This window comes from Arachis duranensis, chromosome 3 (assembly GCF_000817695.3).
Source record: "Arachis duranensis cultivar V14167 chromosome 3, aradu.V14167.gnm2.J7QH, whole genome shotgun sequence".
NCBI lineage: Eukaryota > Viridiplantae > Streptophyta > Magnoliopsida > Fabales > Fabaceae > Arachis > Arachis duranensis.
Window position 1 is genome coordinate 43,669,370 of NC_029774.3, and position 23,944 is coordinate 43,693,313.

The 23,944-nt window shown below is 34.5% G+C and overlaps 1 non-coding gene across 1 annotated transcript; it reads right to left on the minus strand.

Moving 5' to 3' along the window:
- Positions 1 to 921: 921 nt before the first annotated feature.
- On the minus strand, positions 922 to 1,030 carry LOC127746028 (small nucleolar RNA R71). Its single transcript, XR_008007649.1, has one exon. It is a non-coding gene; the product is annotated as a small nucleolar RNA R71 (small nucleolar RNA).
- Between the last annotated feature and the right edge of the window lie 22,914 nt (positions 1,031 to 23,944).

Consider the following 23,944-nt stretch of genomic DNA (forward strand, 5'->3'; position numbering starts at 1 on the left):
TAATTACTTGTTTTCTCTTTCTTTCTTTCCAAAACTTCTAACTAATTCCTTTCTCTTCTATTTTTGAAAACTTCCCTTCTATTTCTCTCTCTTCTCTTTTGAAAATCACACTTTAATTTTTAAATCTTTTTAATTAATTATTTATCTTAACTCTTAATTTGTTTCTTGTTTTCAAGTTTTAAGTAATAAACAAAAAGAGAAACATTTCCTATTTCTCTTTCTACTTCTTAATATTCGAAATCTCTACTCCTCATAGCCGAATTCTTCTTCTTCTTCTTCTATCATCATTCTTCTTTCTTCTTCACATCTCACAAGAAATTCTTTATACTGTGACATGGAGACTTCTTTTCTTTCTTTCTTTGCTTTCTTTTCTTGTTTATAAGCAGGAACAGAGATAAAGAACTTTTCTTTAATCTTGATTCTGAACCTGAGAGGACCTTAAAAAAGCGTCTGCAACAAGCTAAAGCACAACACTCTAAAGGAAATCTCACAAAGATTTTTGAACAAGAAGATGAAAGCATGGCAGCCGAGCCTAACAATGAAGGAGATGCAAGAAAGGTTCTTGGTGACTACACCATACCAACTTCTTATTTCTATGAAAGAAGTATCTCCATACCTGCCACTAAAGCAAATAACTTTGAGCTTAAGCCTCAGTTAGTCTCTCTTATGCAATAGAATTGCAAGTTTCATGGACTTCCACTAGAAGATCCACACCAATTTTTATCTGAATTCTTGTAAATCTATGACACTGTTAAGACCAATAGAGTAGATCCTGAGGTCTACAGACTTATGCTCTTTTCCTTTGCGGTTAGAGACAGATCTAGAATATGGTTGGACTCTCAACCTAAAGAAAGCCTAGACTCTTGGGAAAAGTTGGTCAATTCTTTCTTGGCCAAGTTCTTTCCAGCTCAAAAGATGAGCAAAATCAGAGTGGAAGTTCAAAACTTCAGACAAAAAGAAGGTGAATCCCTCTATGAAGCCTAAGAAAGATACAAGCAACTGATCAAAAGATGTCCTCCTAACATGCTCTCAGAATAGTCTATCCTAGGTATATTCTATGATGGTTTGTCTAAGATGTCCAAAATATCATTGGACAGCTTTGCAGGTGGATCACTCCACTTGAAGAAAATGCCTGAAGAGGAAAAGGAACTCATTGAGATGGTTGCAAACAACCACTTCATATACACCTCTGAGAGAAACCCTATGAATAATGGGGCAGCTCAGAAGAAAGGAGGTCTTGAAGTTGACACTTTGAATGCCATATTGGTTCAGAACAAGATCGTGACCCAACAGCTCAATATGATCTCTCAACATTTGACTGGAATGCAAGTTACAGCTAGCAGCACTGGTGCACGAAATTGTGATCATCAATGGCGCCATCAACATGGTACGCTCAATTGCAATCTCAACTCTTTATCACAACTTCGCACAACTAACCAGCAAGTGCACTGGTTCGTCCAAGTAATAAACCTTACGCGAGTAAGGATCGATCCCACGGAGATTGTTGGTTTGAAGCAAGCTATGGTCATCTTGTAAATCTCCGTCAGGCGGATTCAAATGGTTATGGAAGATTAATGATTAAAAGATAAATAAAACATAAAATAAAGATAGAGATACTTACGTAATTCATTGGTGAGAATTTCAGATAAGCGTATGGAGATGCTTTGTCCCTTCTGTCTCTCTGCTTTCCTACTGTCTTCATCCAATCCTTCTTACTCCTTTCCATGGCAAGCTATATGTTGGGCATCACCGTTGTCAATGGCTACAGTCCCGTCCTCTCAATGAAAATGTTCAACGCGCTCTGTCACAGCACGGCTATTCATCTGTCGATTCTCGATCATGTCGGAATAGAATCCAGTGATTCTTTTGCGTCTGTCACTAACGCCCCACAATCGCGAGTTTGAAGCTCGTCACAGTCATTCAATCATTGAATCCTACTCAGAATACCACAGACAAGGTTTAGACCTTCCGGATTCTCAAGAATGCTGCCATCAATTCTAGCTTATACCACGAAGATTCTAATTAAGGAATCCAAGAGATATCCACTCAATCTAAGGTAGAACGAAGGCGGTTGTCAGGCATACGTTCATAGGTGAGAATGATGATGAGTGTCACAAATCATCACATTCATCAAGTTAAGGAACAAGTGATATCTTAGAACAAGAATAAGCTGAATTAAATAGAAGAACAATAGTAATTGCATTAATACTCGAGGTACAGCAGAGCTCCACACCTTAATCTATGGTATGTAGAAACTCCACCGTTGAAAATACATAAGAACAAGGTCTAGGAATGGCCGTGAGGCCAGCCTCCATGATCTAAGAACTAGACGTCCAAAGATGATCCTAAGATCTAAATTGATCAAAAGATTTCTAATACAATAGCAAAAAGGTCCTATTTATAGAGAACTAGTAGCTTAGGGTTTACAAAAATGAGTAAATGACATAAAAATCCACTTCCGAGCCCACTTGGTGTATGTTTGGGCTGAGCATTGAAGCTTCTATGTGTAGAGACTTTTCTTGGAGTTAAACGCCAGATTTTGTGCCAGTTTGGGCGTTTAACTCCCATTTTTGTGCCAGTTCCGGCGTTTAGCGCCCGGGCAGTCTTGAGCTGATTTGGAACGCCGGTTTGGACCATCAAATCTCGGGAAAAGTATGGACTATTATATATTGCTGGAAAGCCCAGGATATCTACTTTCCAACGCAATTGAGAGCTTGTCAATTGGGCTTCTGTAGCTCTAGAAAATCCACTTCGAGTGCAGGGAGGTCAGAATCCAACAGCATCTGCAGTCCTTTTTCTGCCTCTGAATCAGATTTTTGCTCAGGTCCCTCAATTTCAGCCAGAAAATACCTGAAATCACAGAAAAACACACAAAATCATAGTAAATCCCAGAAAAGTAAATTTTAAATAAAAACTAATAAAAATATAATAAAAACTAACTAAAACATCCTAAAAACAATGCCAAAAAGCGTATAAATTATCCGCTCATCAAGCACCCAATAAGCTTCCTCTGAAGTAGAAGCTTATGATCCTGACCAATCCATGATAGAAGAGATGAATTACATGGGAGAACTCTATAGAAACACCTATAATCTCTCATGGAGGAATCACCCTAACCTTTCATGGAAGGATCAACAGAATAGGTTCAACAACAGGCCACCATTCCCATCTTCTAAGGAACATATGGAGACTCCTAAGCAGAACCTTTCTGACTAAGTCAAAATAGTTTCCAACCTCTCTAAGACCACTCATAGCTTCATAACTGACACAAGATCCGCCATTAGAAATATGGAGGTACAAGTTGGTCAACTGAGCAATAGAATCCCTGAGACTCCTCCTAACACTCTTCCTAGTAACACTTAAGTAAAGCCAAGAGAAGAGTGCAAGCCCATCACTACTGAAGCTGAGGCCGAATCTAAAGGGAGTAATCTAGCGTTGAACGCCAATAATGAGATCCCTAATGAGCGTTCAACACCCAATGATATGCCATTCTTGGAGTTAAACGCCAGTAAGAAAGTCCTTACTGGGCGTTCAACGCCCAATGCTACACCTTTAATGGCATTTAACGGCAGTAAGGAAGACCTTACTGGGCGTTCAACGCCCAAATTGGCAGAGAAGTTGGTGTTGAACGCTAGTGAATATATCCTTACCGAGCGTTTAATGCCCAAAAAGGCACAAGAGATAGCGCTGAACACCAGTAAGGGTGCTCCTACTGAGTATTCAGCGTCCACTGATGAATTCCCTATCCAAGAATTAAATAAAGCCAAGGCTCATGTAGAGACCATAGAGGTCCCCCTTGCATGCACTCTTGCAATGCATGAGTTCTGATAAATACTCATCCTCTGATGAGGATGAAGAAACTAGGGAAGAGCAAGTTGCTCGGTACCTAGGAGCTCTCATGAAGCTAAACCCAAAGTTATTTGGAGTAAAGACATTGGAGGAAAAACCTCCAGTGCTTACTAAAGAACTCAATGCTTTGGTTAAGCAGAAGCTACCTCAAAAGCTTCCGGATCCCGAATGCTTCCTAATTCCTTGCACCATAGGCACCATGACCTTTGAGAAGGCTCTGTGTGACCTATGGTCAAGTATAAACCTCATGCCACTCCCTGTAATGGAGAAGTTGGGAATCTTTGAGGTACAAGCTGCAAATATCTCACTATAGATGGCAGACAAGTTAATAAAAAGAGCATATGACCTAGTAGAGGATGTCTTGGTGAAGGTTGATGACCTTTACATCCCTGTTGGACGCCCAAAAGGGAGCATCTGGTGTCCAACATCCAAAAAGGTGTCCCAAGCAGGCGTTCATCACCCAAGAAGCCTACCAGCACGTGGAGACACCCTTAGCTTAGCCCAAACACTCACCAAGTGGGCCCCATAAGTGGATTTTCGCACTACAAGCCTAAGCATATCATATTTCTGTAATCCTTAGTTATTAGATTAGTAAATATAGGAGAAGATCACCCTTGTTTTAGATCTTCGACAACCATAGAAAATTTTTCATATTTTCGAGTTTCATTGTACAGTATGAGCCACTAAACCTCCTAGGTTAAGGTTAGGAGCTCTGCTGAGTTTTATGGATTAATAAAAGTACTACTGTTCTATTTCAATTCGTGTTTGATTCTCTCCTAAGATGTATCTTCATTCTTTAACCTTATGAATGAGTTGAACCGTCACAAGTTATCTCTATTCTACATGGGTTCAGCGAGCGTCTTTCATCGGATATCAATAAACCATTAGCTTGATTATACATCTCTTAGACCGCTAATCTTCGACTTCGTTGGGGACTTCTCGAGACATCAGTTTAGCCGAGGTATGGAGAGATTAGGGTCTTTGTGGTAAAGGCTAGAACCAAGGCGCAACATTCTCTAATCCAGAAGATTAGACCTTATCTGTGGCATTTTGAGTAGGATCACTGATGCGTGAGCATCTTGTCTATCTTTTTCTAGTGAATTTGCATCTAATTTATTGAGTTTAATTAAGAATTAATTATATTTTAGACACTATGGATGCTATTTTGAGTTTTGTGCAATTTTATTTATTTTAGGTAGCATTCGGATGGATTTGATGAAGTTTCTGCAGAGAAAAAGAAGAAACCAAAGAGATAACCAACAAAGACCGACGCGGACGCGTAGCTCACGCGACTGCGCGGAATGGAGAAATCGCAATGACGCAATCACGTGCCTGACGCGAACGCGTGGACTGGAATATGCACAAATGACGCGAATGTGTGGACTACGCGGACGCGTCACGCGTGATCTGCAAAAATACAAATGACGCTGGGGTGATTTCTGGGCTGTTTTGATCCACTTTCTAGCCCAGAAAACACAGATTAGAAGCTGCAGAATGGACAAAGCAAGTGGTCCCCACCCATCAACTGAAATTCTGTTAATTAATTCGAATTTAAATTCAAATATTATCTTTTAGGAAAAGATATTATTTTTATTTTTAGATAATTAGATTTTAAATTAATTAGGATTAGTTATAAAAAGGGGAGACTTCTCTTCCATTAGGTAGATTACATTTGGGGGATTCCATTAGAAAATTGTATACAAATTTACATTCTACATTCCATGAGCAACTAAACTTCCACTGTTAAGGTTAGGAGCTCTGTCTATTTGTAATGGATTAATTCTTTTGATCTTTCTAATTTAATTCATGTCTTGATTTATATTTCAATAATTGTTTTCATTCTCCATTTTATGAAATATGGGTGGAACGGAAGTATGACCAATGTTCTAATTGAGTTCTTGTAAAACTTGGAAAAACTCTTTACTTGAACAACAACTTGGAAACATATTATACTAAATTTTTAATTGTTTGTATTTAATGGGATATGTGACATATAATCCCTTTATTTGTGGATAATTAGGATTCTTTTAGCATATAAACTAGAAATTGATCATCACCCCCTAATTGGAATTAATTGATCAAGGAATTGGCAGTTAATGAATTTTAGAGGAGACTAGGAAGGTCTAAGGAATTAGGGTCTAGTCATATGTAGTTTGCCATGAAATTATATCTTGCATGATTAAATTAGTTAGTAATAAAAGTTAATATGGAAAATAGATAACTCTGAGACCTTAACTGTTTTCTCAATATTTTATTCCCAACTTATTTATTTGTCTATCCTTTTGATATTCTGAGTTCAAATTTAAACCTTTTGAACATCTGAAAACCAATTTTTGCTTGCCTAACTAATCCTATCAAACGCTATTGTTGCTTGATCCATCAATCCTCGTGGGATCGACCCTTACTCATGTAAGGTATTACTTGATACGACTTGGTGCACTTGCCGATTAGTATTGTGGGTTGTAAATACAGCATCAAGTTTTTGGCGCCGTTGCCGAAGATTGATTGTGATTAACAACTATTAGTTGTTTGATTGCTTAGATTAGGCGTTTTAGTTTTAATTTTATTTAAAAAAAATTTTGCTTTAAATTTTCAAAAAAAAATTTTTTTTACGTTATTTTTTTTATTTACGTTAATTTTTTTCTTTTGTCCTTTACGTTATTTTTTTCTCTTTACTTTTCCTTTTTGTTTACTCCCCCTTTCCCTGTTTCGTTTTATTTTTTATTATTATTTGATTTTCAAAAAAAATATATATTTAATTAAATTTTAAATTTTCGAAAAAAAATGTTTTTATTATTTATTTTAAAAAAAATTTAAATAAATAGCACCAATATTTTTCTTAATTTCTAAAAATAAGTTTGGTGTCTCCCAGTTAGTTTTATTTTAATTCTTAGAATTCTGTTCTTTCTTCTTTGCTTTCCTATCTACCACATGGAGCGTTTAATCCTTTTTGGTATTTTGTGTTGAGGAAAAATAATGGAGAGAGATCACATGGGTTACTACTCACACCCGAGTAGTGATTCATATTATGGTGGATGGAGGAATTATCCAAATTTTGATTGGCAAAGTCAAAACCAAAGAAACTTCAATGCTCCATGTTCCAACTATCAAGAACTACCATCTCCATATTCGTACTAAGAACCACCACCTTTCTACCCATATCAAGAACTATCATCCTTTTACCCATATCAAGAGCCACCATCTTCCTATTCATCTCAAATACCATCAGATCTTGAGCTCCTCATGAAAGAATGCCTACATGATATAAAGACAAGTGTTAAAAATATAGAGAACTATGTGCAGGCAATAATCAAGTCACAGGAAGAGGAGCAAGCAAATTCCTTTCCAAGAGATATAATGCAAGATCCTATGGAAGAAAGTGAGGAAATCAATCAAAGGAGTTTATACTCTAGTGAACTAGAGAACTTTTCATCCTCACACATGGAACAAAAGAAAGATGCAAAAGCAAAGGAAGAAGATGCACAACCTCTCATGCCTTTGGTAAGCAATGAAGAAGAGATTGAATTAGAAGACAGCTACCAAGAGGAAGATGTTGAAATTGAGAAAGCTTGCAAAGAGGTAGAAGAATTCAAAGAAGAACACAAGGGAGTCGAGCTTGCAAAACCACCATCACCATCCAATACAACATTCAAGTGGGTAAAATTCTTATCCTTAATCCTTACTTTCCCATTTGAATATGGGCTACTAGAGACGGATGGTTAACTTAGAGCTCTTTGTGGCATTGAGAGTAAGAGGAAGATGGTTAGTGGTAAGAGTTGTCAAGCAAGGTTCAGTATGGTTGCATGCTCCAAATTGAAGTGCAAGGATTGGTGTAGAGCTCACTTGAAAGGATATAGAAGGTTGTTTGGATGTCTCTGTGAGAATTCAGATTGCTTGCCATCTAGTGAGAACAATGGTGATACACAAGAAGACGGGTGTAAAAGCAAGGTATGGGACCCTGGAATTCATTCCCAAAATCAACACTCTTGGAGCCCTGTCACTTGCTTCAACTTGCTAAAAGGCGTTATGCACCTAGTTTGGGATCCCGGTAGCCATTGGAATTACAAACATTGGTGGGGATTCCTGGATCAGTACAAGCATAAGCCACCATGACAAGGAGCTCACCACATGTCCAACTTAAGGACTTTAACTAAAAGTGCTTGGTGGGAGACAACCCACCATGGTATGATCATTTCTTTTCATTCTTAGTTGTTTTTTGTAGTAGTAGTTTTCGCATTTATTTTATTTTTATTGAGTTCTTGCTAATTTTCTGATCATGCAGCTATTTTACCTCAGGAACCGAACACCTCAAGCTAAAAAAAAGAAAAGAGAATTGTGTATCCGACGCGCAAGCGTCGTTGACGCGTACGCGTCAGAGGGGTGTGTGTGAAAAATAAATTTGACAGAGAGTTACGCAGGAGTGGTGCCAGAATGGAGCCTTTCGCATTAACGACCCCACGCGTTCGCGTTGTTTGTGACCTGCAAATTCGACGTAAAAGAGTGTTTGGACAGAGAGTTGTGCTGGCTTGGGGCAGGAAGTGTGCTAGAAGCACAAATTTGGTCACGTGGCCGCGTCAATTGCACATTTGGCCATCCACGCGTGCGCGTGCATGACGCGAACGCGTCGTATGAAATTTTGGTTCCCAAGCCATGTGAACAGAAAGTCGCGCAGGCGCGCGGCTGGCTTCGCGCGAATCACACAAAATCAAGGGCACGTGGATGCGTGCCTGACGCTAACGCGTCACTAAGAACATTCGCGACCCACGCGTATGCGTGCTGCACGCGTTCGCGTCGCTTGCGCCGCCCAGTTTTCTTTCTCCCTCTCCCAATCCTAATTCTCTCTTATTCTTTTATCTTTTTATTTTTCTCTCCTCATAATATTTATCTCTTCTATTTTTAGTTCTTATTTGCTTGAGGACAAGCAAACCTTTAAGTTTGGTGTTGTTGGACGCTGCGCTTATTGGTTTTCTGACCCAAAAGAGAGGCGAATCATCTTAATTGAGGAGCACAGCTTGAAGAATAAAGCGACCGCTATGATAACTAAGGTGGTTGAGTTTCTTTCATTTTTATTCCTCCCCCTCTTCTTCTACGTTATGTTCCAGTTTTCTGGTATTTTGCTTTGTTTGTTGCATGATCTTTTATTAGTTAGAATCATAGGATTAGTTTTCTTTTAATTGCTTTAATGCTGAAAAGATGTTTCATGTACCACTCACTGAACTTGAATCTAAAAATAAAAGAAAAGAAGTGATGTATTGCATGAGAAATTGAGTTTAATTTTAAGAATAGTCTTATTTACTTAAATGTGGTGGTATTTTCTGTGATTTTTGAATGCATGATATGAATATTGTATATTTGAATTTGAATCAAGGAATGTTGATGTATAAGGAACAGGAATTTAGAGAATTATTATGCCTTCTCTGAAATAAATAAAAAATTTAATTCTTGAAGCAAAAGAAACAGCGAAAAAAACAATAAAATAAAATAAAAGCAAGGTCCAAGGCTCTGAGCATCAATGACTAGGGAGGTCAGACATGATTAAAAGCTCAAAGAGTTGTTTCCCTAGTCATATGCTTGTGGTGTGATTGTGTCAAGTAATCCTTGAGACAGAACACTTAGAGTCGAGATCAGTTACATTTAACAGAGTATGCCAAAGGCTTTGAGCACCACTGTCTGGGAGTAACTGAAAGAAAAATCAGGACACAAAGAGAGTCCCCTAGTTAAGTGCTTGTGGTGTTTCTGTGTCAAGTAATCCTTGAGACAAAACATTTAAAGTCACGGCTAGGCTCAAGGTGCAAAGCACCAAAGAAAAATAAATTAAAGTAAATGTTGCTGTGTTCAAGGATTAAACTGAAATGTAAAGATCACAATAACAATCTTGATTCAAAGGAGAGTGAGATGCCAAACCTATTCAAGATTACAGTTATAAACCCCACTATAAAAAGAGACATGAGCTTAATCGAACTCTCATTCTCATGCAAATTCACATCATAAGCTTATATTAGTTTTGGTTGCTTGAGGACAAGCAACAGTTTAAGTTTGGTGTTGTGATGCGTGAGCATCTTGTCTATCTTTTCCTAGTGAATTTGCATTTAATTTATTGAGTTTAATTAAGAATTAATTATATTTTAGCCACTATGGATGCTATTTTGAGTTTTGAGCAATTTTATTTATTTTAGGTAGCATTCGGAGGGATTTGATGAAGTTTCTGCAGAAAAAAAGAAGAAACCAAAGAGATAACCAGCGAAGACCGACGCGGACGCGTAGCTCACGCGGCCGCGCAGAATGGAGAAATCGCAATGACGCGATCGCGTGCCTAACGCGAACGCGTGGACTGGAATATGCACAAATGACGCGAATGCATGGACGACGCGGACGCGTCACATGCGCGATCTACAAAAATACAAATGACGCTGGGGTGATTTCTGGGCTGTTTTGACCCACTTTCTAGCCCAGAAAACACATATTAGAAGCTGCAGAATGGACAAAGCAAGTGGTCCCCACCCATCAACTGAAATTCTGTTAATTAATTCGAATTTAAATTCAAATCTTATCTTTTAGGAAAAGATATTATTTTTATTTTTAGATAATTAGATTTTAAATTAATTAGGATTAGTTATAAAAAGGGGAGACTTCTCTTCTATTAGGTAGATTACATTAGGGGGATTCCATTAGGGAATTCTATACAAATTTACATTCTACATTCTATGAGAAACTAAACCTCCACTGTTAAGGTTAGGAGCTCTGTCTATTTGTAATGGATTAATTCGTTTAATCTTTCTAATTTAATTCATGTCTTGATTTATATTTCAATAATTGTTTTCGTTCTCCATTTTATGAAATATGGGTGGAACGGAAGTATGACCCATGTTCTAATTGAGTTCTTGTAAAACTTGGAAAAGCTCTTTACTTGAACAACAGCTTGAAAACATATTATACTGAATTTTTAATTATTTTTATTTAATGGGATATGTGACATATAATCCCTTTATTTGTGGATAATTAGGATTCTTTTAGCGTATAAACTAGAAATTGATCATCACCCCCTAATTGGAATTAATTGACCAAGGAATTGGCAGTTAATGAATTTTAGAGGAGACTAGGAAGGTCTAAGGAATTAGGGTCTAGTCATATATAGTTTGCCATGAAATTATATCATGCATGATTAAATTAGTTAGTAATAAAAGTTAATCTGGAAAATAGATAACTCTGAAACCTTAACTGTTTTCTCAATATTTTATTCCCAACTTATTTATTTGTCTATCTTTTTGATATTCTGAGTTCGAACTTAAACCTTTTGAACATCTCAAAACCAATTTTTGCTTGCCTAACTAATCCTATCAAACGCTATTGTTGCTTGTTCCATCAATCCTCGTGGGATCGACCCTTACTCACGTAAGGTATTACTTGGTACGACCTGGTGCACTTGCCGGTTAGTAGTGTGAGTTGTAAATACCGCATCAATCACCAAGGGAATGAACTGCAGGAGCTTCACCCTCATTCAGACTGGATGCGCACTAAACCCGATGTTCAGCCTAGAGGAAGATTGGTGGCCTCTCAGCCGGCGTTGATCACATACAGCCTGCTATAGAAGAAATTATTCACAGTTGGAGTAGATAGTAAGAATGTATTGATCTATAAGAACAAAGCATCTCCGAAGCCTTAACCATATTCTTCATTCAATTCACAACCATTAAGTAACATTATCTTTATTTTACTTTTATGCGCTTAAACAACTACATAACTTTTCTATTTGCCTAAATAAGATTTACAAGATAACCACTGTTTGATCTAAGCTGACAATCCTCCTGGGATCGACCCTGACTCACCTCAGGTATTACTTGGACGACCCAATACACTTGCTGGTTTAGTTGTAAGAAGTTAATTCCACGCACCACCTACTCTTTAAGGCTCCTAGTATTCTACGTTCTTTCAATTATTATATGTATATATATTTTATTTTAGAAGTCGTAATACCACACCACCTCTGTTTTACAACTTAAGCGTAAAGCTCTGTTGGTAGGGTGTTACACAATACATACATTGTTCGTTGAGGATTCAAACAATTCAGTAAGGATGTGACACCCCCTTTTTATATAACTGTCTATTTATTATGGTGTATTTAGTTGGTTTGAATCATAACTTTTAGCTTGCTTAACATCACTAGGCAAAATTCCCTATTCCAAATACATGTATATAGGTCCATCCAACTACTAAAGTCACTAGAATGTGAGATTGTAACTTTAGAAATATTAACAAAAGGCTTTGTGAGAACTTCTTGTATTAAGCTTTGATTCCCACTTCTAGGTTTAGTATTTGCTAATTTGGATAATACATCAGCTCATGTATTTTGTTCCATTGGCACATTTTTAGTGGAAATGGAATTAAAGAATTGTACCTCCTTTTGTACCCTTTTCAACTACTGTTGTAATAGCAGATCTCTTACTTGATATTCACCATTAACATGGGACGTTACAATCTGTGAATCACTAAATAGTGATTTCGTTGCTCCGACATCCCGAGCTAACAGTAAACCTACAAGCAAAGCTTTAGACTTAGCTTGATTGTTAGAAATAGGAAATTCAAATTTTATGGAGGCCTTAATCACCATGTCATCCCCTTTAGTTAGGATAAGATCGGTACCTCCATTTTTTACATTAGAAACTCCATCCACATGAACATCCCATTTTGGTACCTCAGAAACTAGGTGAGTCATCTCAGCTAAAAAATCAACCATCGCCTAAGCCTTAATGCAGAGTATGACTCGTATTGTATATCAAATTTAGATAGCTCTATAGACTAACTTATCATCCGACTTGCCAAGTTGGGTTTTGCAAAAAAAACTTTAATCGATCAGTCAATTTGTACTATGATTAGGTAACTTCGAAAGTACTGACACAACTGATGTGCCGATGTTAGTAATGCAAAAGCCAGATTTTCTAATTTCGAGTATCTTAGTTTAAGACCTTGAAGAACCTTACTAACAAAATACAAGTCATTGTCGTTTACTCTCATCCTCTAGTACTAAGGCTGAAGTCATAGTTTCCATAATTACAAATAAGTACAAATATAGAGGATTTTTAGGTTCTGATTTTGCTAGGACAAGGGGAGATGATAATAAATTTTTAAAGTGTTTGAAAGCTATCTCACACGTCTCTGTCTATGCAAAATCCACACCTTTCCTCATTAAATTAAAAAATGACCTCGCTTTTTCAGCTGAAGATCCTAAAAATCTTGACAATGCAGTTAACCGACCTATGAGCCTTTGCACCTTTTTAAGCTTCTGAGTACTCATCATGTCTGGTATAGCTTGACATTTCTCGGGATTATCCTCTATTCCCGTTTGGATTACTACAAAGCCTAAAAATTTACTTTCCCAAACTCTAAAAGCACATTTTTACTGGATTCAACCTCATTTGATGAAGTCGGAGGTAGTTGAAAATCTCCTACAGAACAGCAATCAAGTCGGAATCCTCTTTAGTTTTTATCGACATATCATCAATGTAGACTTTCATATTTTTTTATTTGCTGCTTAAATACTTTGGCCATCAACCTAGATAAGTGGCTCCTGTATTTTTCAAACCAAAAGACATTACAGTATAACAATAAATTCCTTCAGGAGTAGTAAAAGCAGTTTTATCTTCATCGAGCTTATCCATAGGTATTTGATTATACCCACTATAAGATCTAAGAAACTCGGAACCTGATATCCTAAGGCCGAATGTATCATCTTATCAATGTTGGGTAAAGAAAAGCAATTTTTCGGGCTGGCTTTTATTCAAATTTGTGTAATCCACACACATACATCACTTCCCATTAGATTTTTTCACCATTACAACATTAGATAGCCATGTCAAATATATTAGCTCTCTAATGAACCCAGCATCCAATAATCCTTGAACTTGCATTTTGACCTCGGTAGTTCGACCGGGTGACATCTTTCGACGTCGCTACGCAACCAGCTTAAAGGTGGGGTCAATAGCAAGTTAGTGAGATATGAACATAGGATTAATTCCATGCATATCAGAAAGTTTCCAAGCAAATAAATCTACATTATCTCTTAAGAAATCCAGAAGTTCTGAATTCAGGGGGTAAGGTAGATCCTTGTTGTTCATAGTATATTTTCGCAACATCGTCAATTTGGAATCTTTTCAAATTTTCATTGGGTTTTGATCTTAGTTTCTCTTGAACTCGAAAATCCAAGTCGACTAAGAACACTCTAGTAGGATCTTTGGCTTTATCCCTCAAAGTCAAACTTGCGTTGTTGCACCTTTAGAGAAGCTACCCTATCTCCACCGATAGTAGCTATCCGACCTTCAGAGATCAAGAATTTCATAACTGAGAATTTAGTTCATATGAATGCACAGAGGTCATTGATTGTCTTCCTTTCAAGGATCACATTATAAGCTGTTGAATCCTTTAGGACAACAAACTCGGCTCGTACCATTCGGATATCAGCACCTTTTGATGTAGTAACCCTCGACCGACTACTCCAGAAAGATGTGGTTTTAGGTGTTGATCCTTTAGCCCCAATGCATCAAAAGCATTCTTGAAAAGCAAATTTGAATATTTTCCGGTATCAATCAAAATTTCTTCACAATCCTATTCTCCAATCATGCAGTGCGCACCAAAAGTTCATCATCCGATGTGGTATACTGAAAACTATCTACTATGAACTGCACAGCTAGGATACTAGTCACTTTTCAGAACTTTTGAGTTTACAATTTTTAATATCTCTTTTTATGGCATTTCTAAACTTGGAAATCCATTTTTATCCACAACCACGTTCACAACGACTTGAGTGATAACAACTACTTGTGAAAATTAATATCTCATATCAGTAATTGACGATAGTAAATAACAAAGAATCTTATTAATAACTACATTGACTAACAAAAGTAAATATTAAAAATTATATTGTATATTAAATTTTTAAAGACTAAAATATTTACCTTTAAAATTTAAAAAGTTGATTTTGGATAATTAGTCTCTATATTATTTCCCAAATTCGCTAACATACAAATACTTAGATAATAACAAAGATAACTATTACAAATCAACCGTGATAGAAACTTAAAAAATAAATGCCAATTAAATACTTAAGAATCGGAAATAAAAGAATCAACTTTATAAAACTAAAGTATATGATTAATATTTTTCCTTGTCCTACCATATTTAATTTTCATTGTATTCAGACTAGATTTGACTTTGTCTATGATATTGAAGGATAGGTAGTAGATTATTACTCCGAAATAAAAACTAAACCAATGATGTTATTTCCTTATCTTTGATGAAAATACAAGCCAGTTCCTTAATCTTGGAATCTCCTCTAAGGAATTTATGTCTATGTAGGAAAGTTTCAAAAATCTATATTCTTTGTTCCGGTGGCCACAATGTGACACATATTTACTGTAGCTTCTTAGTTCAGCTAAAAATTGGTGTAACTGAGAATATATATACACACTTAATTAATAAGTCAATATTTTTCAATTAATATCACCTAATTTTTTCAAAATTATTTTTTAAATTTTAAATTCTTTCAAAAAAAATGAATTAAGAAAAAAGCAATTTTACAATAATAAAATAAATTGACTAATATTAAGTATTAACTAATTAAAAATTAATTTTCAATATATGAAGAAGACAGGCTGTGTGGTGTGGAAGACTTGGACTGGCAAGTATTTGAGAGGGGTCACTTAATCACTTTGTTGGTACTTTGCCTGTAGGTGTAGCCATGCTTTCCCTTCTTCTATATTCCCTAACCTGTCCCTTTCTCTCTGCAATTTGAAATCCCACCTAAAAAGATAGATCAGAATGCCCCACCAGAGCGCTTTCTTAGAAGCACAAAACTAGATGTGTGTGTAATGTATATATATAGATGTAGATTTGTTCCACTCATCTTTGGTTGATTTTTCCACGTACTCAATTGAACCAATGAATGACTAATTTAGCTTGTACCAGAAAACTTGAAAATGGATTATTTTATGTCAAAAAATATTGCTGTAATTTGATTATGGATTTGAATCCTACAAATACAATTCTTTCATTTGAATTAAATTGAGTTAATTCATTTTCTTATGATGAGATTTGAATATATATTGATAGTTCAATTGAAATAAAAAAAAATCTAGTGTTACATAATATATATTATTCATAATCATCATATTGCATGCATATACTAAATGTTAATCATTCTATCAGTCATTCGTATAAAATATATATTAAAATATAAAATATATATTAAAAATAAATTAAATAGTATAAATATTTATATATAAATATATAATACTTAGTTTAATGTCAGATTTTGTTTCTACAAGTAATAAAAAAAATAAATAATTTAATGCTATTAAATATAATTTTATACTATTAAAAATATAAATAATAATTAATTAATAACTACAAATTATAAAATTTATTAGTTCCTAACACTCTCTTAATTCTTTTATTCCTAATCAAGCAATATGAAAAACTCGCATGAGAGCGGATGCACACTTTTCTTAATGGATTCAAAGAATGTTTTCATAATTTGAGGATGACTTGCTGGTGCTGCCAACAGTAGTTGTTGCATACATGATGAGGTCATATGGTCTTCCCCTATATATATATCGCGCAAATAGGAATACTGATTTTTTATTTTTGCTCTCAAGGCCCCAACAACGACATGGATAAAGGCTTTTGCTTCAATCAAACCTCAAAGCTAAGGTTGGCCGAAAAGACACTTTATTTATAGTCTAATTTTATTATGATATTTGCTGCTACCTGCCACCATGTGTTAAAATTTTATTCTATTTATAGTGTAATTTATTAATATAGATATTAGTTTAAATGGTATTATAATTAATAAAAAAATTTATTTGTTAACTGTATTGACAGTTAATTTGTTCTTTAATAGAGAGAATATAACTGTTTACAAAAAAGTATAATTTAAATTTCACTATAAGAAAATAAGTTTTCTGCCACGTTTTTAAAACGTGTCGAAAAGTACTAAAGAACGTGCCGATAGCTTTTCACCACGCTTTTTGAGCTATTGGTACGCTTTTGAAAGGGTCACATCCGCCAGCGTGTCAATTGCTCTATCGCCACGTTTTGTGGATCTATCGGCACACTTTCTTTTTTGGTACGCTTATATCTCTTGCCACGCTTAAAAGCGTAGCCATAGGTGTTAACCTATAGCTACGCTTTAAAAGCGTCCGAAAAATTCACATATCGCCACGCTTTTGAAGTGTGCCCAAAAGGTTGGTTTTGGGTACACTTCAAAAGCGTGCCAATAGAGAAATATAAGGTTACGCTTTTAAACGTACCTAGAAATGAACCTATTGCCACGCTTTAAAATCGTGGCCTATTCCTTTGTCAAATTAAAAAAAATATAAGGTATAAAAGAATTGATTTTTTATTAATTTACATGAATATAATTAAAAATTACAATTCTATAACAAAACTAATAATTGAATTAGGACAAAATAAGTTTATCATTAGAACTTAGGAGGATAGCGGCGTTCACGGGACAGGGAGGACAGTGACGCTCACAGGACGGGAGAGTGGGACGCAGATGTTCACAGGACGGAGACGACATGACGAGGAGGACACGCCTTGGATCGAGACCGTAAGACGTGCGAGTTTGCGATGGCGTGTGCGAAGGGGATTCTGTGCGACGGCGTGAGGCTGTGAGCGACGGCGGTTCTAGCGTGTGCGAGGAAGAGAAGAGAGTGACGGAAGAGAAAATTAAAAGGCAGATAAGAGAGCGAGAGAAGATACTTAGGGAGTTAAGGTTCCACTGAAGGGAGAGGGTGATTTAGATTTAGGGTTTCTCTCTGGTGCCGCGCTGTAGGAATAAGGGTTTTGTTAAAAGTGATAAAAAATTCAAATTTTTTGTGAAAACTTTGTGGCCACGTCTTTTAGGAGTGCCAAAAGAGTTAGAAATAATCGGCATGCTTTAAAAACGTACCAATAATAAAAATATTTTGCCATGCTTTAAAAGTGTGCCTGTTTCTCTTTATGGCCACGTTTTTGAAGCGTGACAAAAAAAAGCGTAGCCAAATTACTAATAAGTTGCCACCCTCATTAAAAGCGTGCCTGTTTCACTCTATGGCCACGTTTTTGAAGCGTAACAAAACAACGTGGCCAAACCACTAAACAATTGCCACCCTCATAAAAGCGTGGTCATTGACCACTTTTGGCCACGCTTTTAAAGCGTGGCAAGAAAAAAGTATGCTAACAGACCTGTTTTCTTGTAGTGTCCCGATTTTAATTATCATGATAGATATTCTAGTTCCATCCAAAATTAGTAATTCAAGAATTAGAAATTTCAAATCGAATTAAGAATATATATGACAATAAATAGGAATACATAAATTAGTAGATTTATAAAATAACTAACATGTAAAAATTTTCTTCTGCCTAGTCATTATTATCTGAAGAAGCACAAACAATTTTTGAATCCAAAAAAAATTCAAATTTGTTACTAAATTTTAAAATTACTTAATATCATTTAGAGAACTTATACTTATTTTAGAATTGTGAGTATTTAATATTTCTAATGCAAAAATAATTTTAAAATTTAATTAAGAAATCCAAATAAAGAGAAGAGAGAATAATGGTAAATATCCCTGAAAAACTTTGTCGAACTACTATGACTTGAATGTCGTCGATTTATTTCATTGGTAGTGAAGTAAGGGCTAGCCATAGCCTTGGCTTCGATTTTGCATTAATTCAAGAAAAGAAAAAGAAGAATAAGGTTGTATTATGTTTGGCCGGTTTTTCTTTTTGTCTTTAACTGGATTTCTGTTTTAAATATTGTTATTCATTTGTTTGAATTCAAAATTGCTACAAAATTACAAATTTTGTTTTGAGTGAGTGTTGAACTTGGATATTCTATTTTTTTAAATAAAAAAGTTTAGCCATTGGAACATATTCAATCTTAATATATTTTTTGTTGCTATATCTATTTATGTGATAATAATGATTATATTTGCATGTAATAGAAATTCTTTCGTTGTTTATCATATTGTAATTAATACTAATTTATTAAGGAGTAACCACAACATTCTTGATAATAATTGTATTTAAAGAAATCACATAAAAATTAATATGATATATTTGTAATTGTTGTGAATGATATAGTGAACTTACCCACACAAATTTATTGTTATTCACATATAATTAGGTCAAAATAGAAAATAACTTTTACTTTTTAATTAACCCACAAGTATTAAGTATTATTTTATTTTCTAATTTCAATATTTTAGTCAATATAGTGAATATATATTTATGTGTTAAAATCTTTTTTCACAGATAGATTTTAATGACATTGTGGTTCATATTTATGTTGATATGACTTGCATTGGTATGTATTATCATATGTTATGGATTTTGATGTGCTTATTTAAAGTTCAGTAATGTTAGCATAATTTATTATTTTCAGTAGCAATGATATCTGAAATTATATCTAAAGTTCATTTGTTAAGTGGTGATAACTATAATGAGTGGAAAGTTAAGGTTTCTGTCACTTAGGGTATGCAAATCTTGACTATGTTTTTTGTAGGGAAGAGCCTCCGACACCTACTGATGCTAGTACTCAAACCGAGGTAGCATTATACGAACGGTGAAACAAATCTACCCATTTAAGTATGATGTTTATTATATTTTGTATCTCAGCTAGTATCCATGGTTCAATTCCTGATTGCAAAAATGTCAAGAATTATATAAAAGCTATTGATGAACAATTTGATTCTTTTAGTAAGGCACTTGCAAGCACCTTAATGGCACAATTGTCATCCATGAAGTTTACCGACGTAAGGGGTGTGCGTGAGCATATCACGAGGTTGAGAAACATAGCAACACAACTAAAGACCTTATAGGTTGAGATCTTTGACTTATTTCTAGTGCATCTTATTCTGAATTCTCTTCTTGTCCAGTACGAACTTTTTAAGATTTCTTACAACACACATAAAGAAAAGTAGTCCATCAATGAATTAATGGTAATGTGTGTACAAGAGAAAAGAAGGCTAGTTCAAAAATTTGGTGAAAGTGCACTGTTGGTAACAAATGAGAATGGTAAGAAGCAAGCTCATAAGAAAAAAGGAAAAGGTATTGCATCCTATCCTATGAAGAAATAAGGTGCATGATGTTTCTTTTAAAAAAAGAAAGGACACGTGAAAAAGGAGTACCCAAAGTTTAAGGCTTGGCTTGAGAAGAAAGATACTAACTTTTGTGATCTTATTCCTTCAGTGTGTTTTGAATCTAATTTTGTAAAAATATGTCATGACACTTGGTGGATTGATTCTGGTGCTAAAATTCAAATTTCAAATACCATGCAGGTTTCATAAGGAAAAGAAAACCGATAGGAAGTGAATTGAGCATCTATATAAACAATCGAATGCATTCATGTGTGGAAGTTGTTAGAACATTTCGGCTTATAGTAAGTACTGGTTGTATTTTAGATTTAGAAAGAACTTTTTATATTCCATATTTCTCTAAGAATTTGATTTCTTTATATAAACTTGTAAAATAAGAATTTTGTATAATTTTTTACGATGATACTGATGATATTATTAAAAATTCTAATCTTATTAGATGTGATACTTTAATTGGTGATTTATTTAAAGTCCATTTATTTAATAATATTTCATCAGGTTTAATGATTATATATGGCAATGTTATGAATGAAAAATCCTCCATGTTATGATACTGTAGGTTAGGACACATCTTCATTGAAAGAATAAAGAAATTAGTAATTAATGGAGTTCTTAAACCTCTAAACTTTACTGATGTTGATATTTGTGTAGATTGTATTAAGGGCAAGCAAACCAAAAAGTCTCAAAAAGGTAGTAAGAGGAGTTCTGACATACTAGAAATAATTTACACTGACATATGTTGTCCTGATATGTCCTCAAATGGTCAGAAATATTTCATCTCCTTTATTGATGATTATTGACGATATATGTATCTTTATATGCTTCATAATAAATATGAGGCATTAGACGATTTTGAAGTTTATAAAGCTGAAGTAGACAAATAATGTGAAAAGCAAATTAAGATAATGAGATCAGATAGAGATGGAGAATTCTACGAGAGATATACTGAAAATGGACAAGTACCTAGTCCATTTGCAAAGTATTTTCAAGAGCATGGTATTGTGACACAATACATCATGCCTGGCACACCAAATCAAAATGGTGTAGCTGAAAGAAGATATCGAACTTTGCTCGATATGGTGATTAACAACTCCAATCTTCCTTTATCCTTATAGAATCAAACCCTTAAGATAGACGCATATATATTAAATAAAGTTCTAACCAAGGCAGTTGCTAAAATGCCAATTGAATTATGGAAGGGTTGAAAACCTAGTTTGAATCATATACGCATTTAGGGTTGTCTTGCTGAAGTTCGGATTTATAATCTACAAGAAAGGAAGTTGGACCCAAGGACGATAAGTGCCTATTTTATAGGTTATGCAGAAAAGTCTAAGGGTTACAGGTTTTATTGTCCCTCCCACTCAAGTAAAATAATTAAATCTAGAAATACAATATTTTTAGAGCATGATGTGGAAAGTGGGAGAAATCGTTCTCTTAATGTTGTTAAGAAAACTTCTCTATGTACAAGAGTAATTATTCAATATAATGCCCATACAGATAGGGTCAATGTAGAACAACCTATTACTGATGCTTCACATCATGAAGATAATATTCTAGTATATCATATGGGGGAGGATCAAACTCTACATAATGAAAGTATTGTTTAAGAACATATTGTTCAAACTCTTAAGAAGAGGGAGAACCTGTTATGCCACTACTTTTACAAAAGTTCAATGATGAAACATTAAGAAGATCAACTAGAATAAAAAACTTACAATTTCCAATGACTATGTAGTTTATCTTGTTGAGTTTGACTATGATGTTTGTGATGAAAAAGACTCAACGACATTTTCACAAGCAATTGAAGGTCGTAATTTTAATTTCTGGCTAGATGCTATGAAGGATGAAATGCATTCTATGGCAAATAATCAAGTTTGAGATCTTGTAAAATTGCCTGATGGGAAAAAGACTATTGGCTGTAAATGGGTCTTTAACACGAAGAAGGATTCATCAAATAATATTGAACAATACAAAGCTCGACTTGTTGTCAAAGAATTTACTCAAAAGGAAGGAGTTAACTACAGGAAAATCTTTCCTTCTGTTTCAAAGAAAGACTCTTTCTGCATCATTATGGTATTGGTAGCGCACATGGAATTGCATCAAATGGATATAAAAATTGTTTTTCTTAATGGAGATTTGGAAGAAGATGTTTATATGAGACAACCCGTAGGATTTATCTCAAGTGTTGGTAAGCAGTTGGTTTGCAAGCTTAAGAGAGCAATGTATGGTCTTAAGCAAACTTTCCGACAATGGTATTTAAAGTTTCACGATGTGACTTCTTCATTTGGATTTATTGAGAATATTTTTTATCAATGTATATATCACAAGGTTAGTGAGAGTAAGATCATATTTTTTCATCTGATAGATGGATGACATTTTGCTTGCAACAAATGACTTAGGATTGTTACATGAGGTGAAATAACGTTTTCTAGACATTTTGATATGAAAGATACGGATAATGCATCTTATTCATTGGCATAAAGATTCATAGAGATAAACTTAAAGAAATTTTAGGATTATTTCAGGAAACCTATATTAATAAAGTTCTTGAGATGTTTAAAATGCAAAATTGTTCACCAAGTGTTGCATATGTTGTAAAAGGTGTCAAGTTTTGCTTAGATCAGTATCCCAAAAATAAACTTGAAAATAAACAGATGCAAAATATTCTTTATGTTCTAGTCATTTGAAGCCTAATGTATGTCCAGGTTTGTACAAGACCTGACTTTACTTTTGTTGTTGGCATGTTAAAAAGATATCAAAGTAATTCAGGTATTATTCATCGGAGAGCAGCAAAGAAGGTTTTAAGGTATCTTCAAGGGACCAAGGACTTCATGCTTATATATAGAAGAACTGATAATTTAAAAATTGTTGGATACTCAAATTCATACTTGGCGGATGTGTTGATTCTAAGAAATCAACTTTAGGATATATCTTTATGCTTGCTGATGGAGCAGTTTCTTAGAAGTGTGCAAAACAATTACTTGTAGCCATTTCTACCATGGAAGTCGAGTTTATTGCTTGTTTTGAGGCTACATCATAATGTGTTTGGTTGAAAAATTTTATCTCTGTGCTTAAGATTATGGATTCTATCTCTAGGACATTTAGATATATTGTGAAAATTTAGTTGCTATATTTATGGCTAAGAATAATAGAAGTAGTAGTCGAAGTAAGCACATCGACATTAAGTAATTAGCCATTAAAGACCGAATTAGGTCTAATGCAGTGCAGATAGCGCATATTATTACTAAACAGATGATAGCTGATCCTTTAACAAAAGGCATGTCACCAGATTGTTTAAGGATCATGTTAGTAGTATGGGTTTATATTCAGTAACGTCACTTATATGACTTATATGGGTTTATATTACTAAATAGATGATAGCTTATGTTGTATTATTATATGATATATTTGGATATGAAATTTTTATTATTATTATTTTCCATTTGGTTAGTATATGTGCACATATATGATTGAGAATGACAAATAAAATTTAGTGAATGATCTAGAATAACCATTGGGCTTATTCATACAGAAATACCATATAAAGAGTTTATTCAATTAGGAGATGTTACATTATAATACATGCAAGGTAATACTCGATTAATGAGGACCTACCGCTATGATTTGTGTAATTTGTCTTAATTGTTTAAGCATAGTATATAATTACTAACTAAATGTAATAAATATTGGACCAAGTAAAAGAATGTTAGAATTTTATTCTATTTGTGGTCTAATTTGTTAATATAGATATTATCTAGTGGTATTGTAATTATTAAAAAAATTTATCAATTAACTCTATTGGCAGTTGGTTTGTTCTTTGATGGAGAGAATATGATTGTTCACAAAAGGTATAATTTAGGTCTCTAATTCTAATCATCATGACAGACATTCTAGTTCCATCCAAAATTATTGGTTCAAGAATTGGAAATTTTAAATTGAATTAAGAATATATGGTAATAATT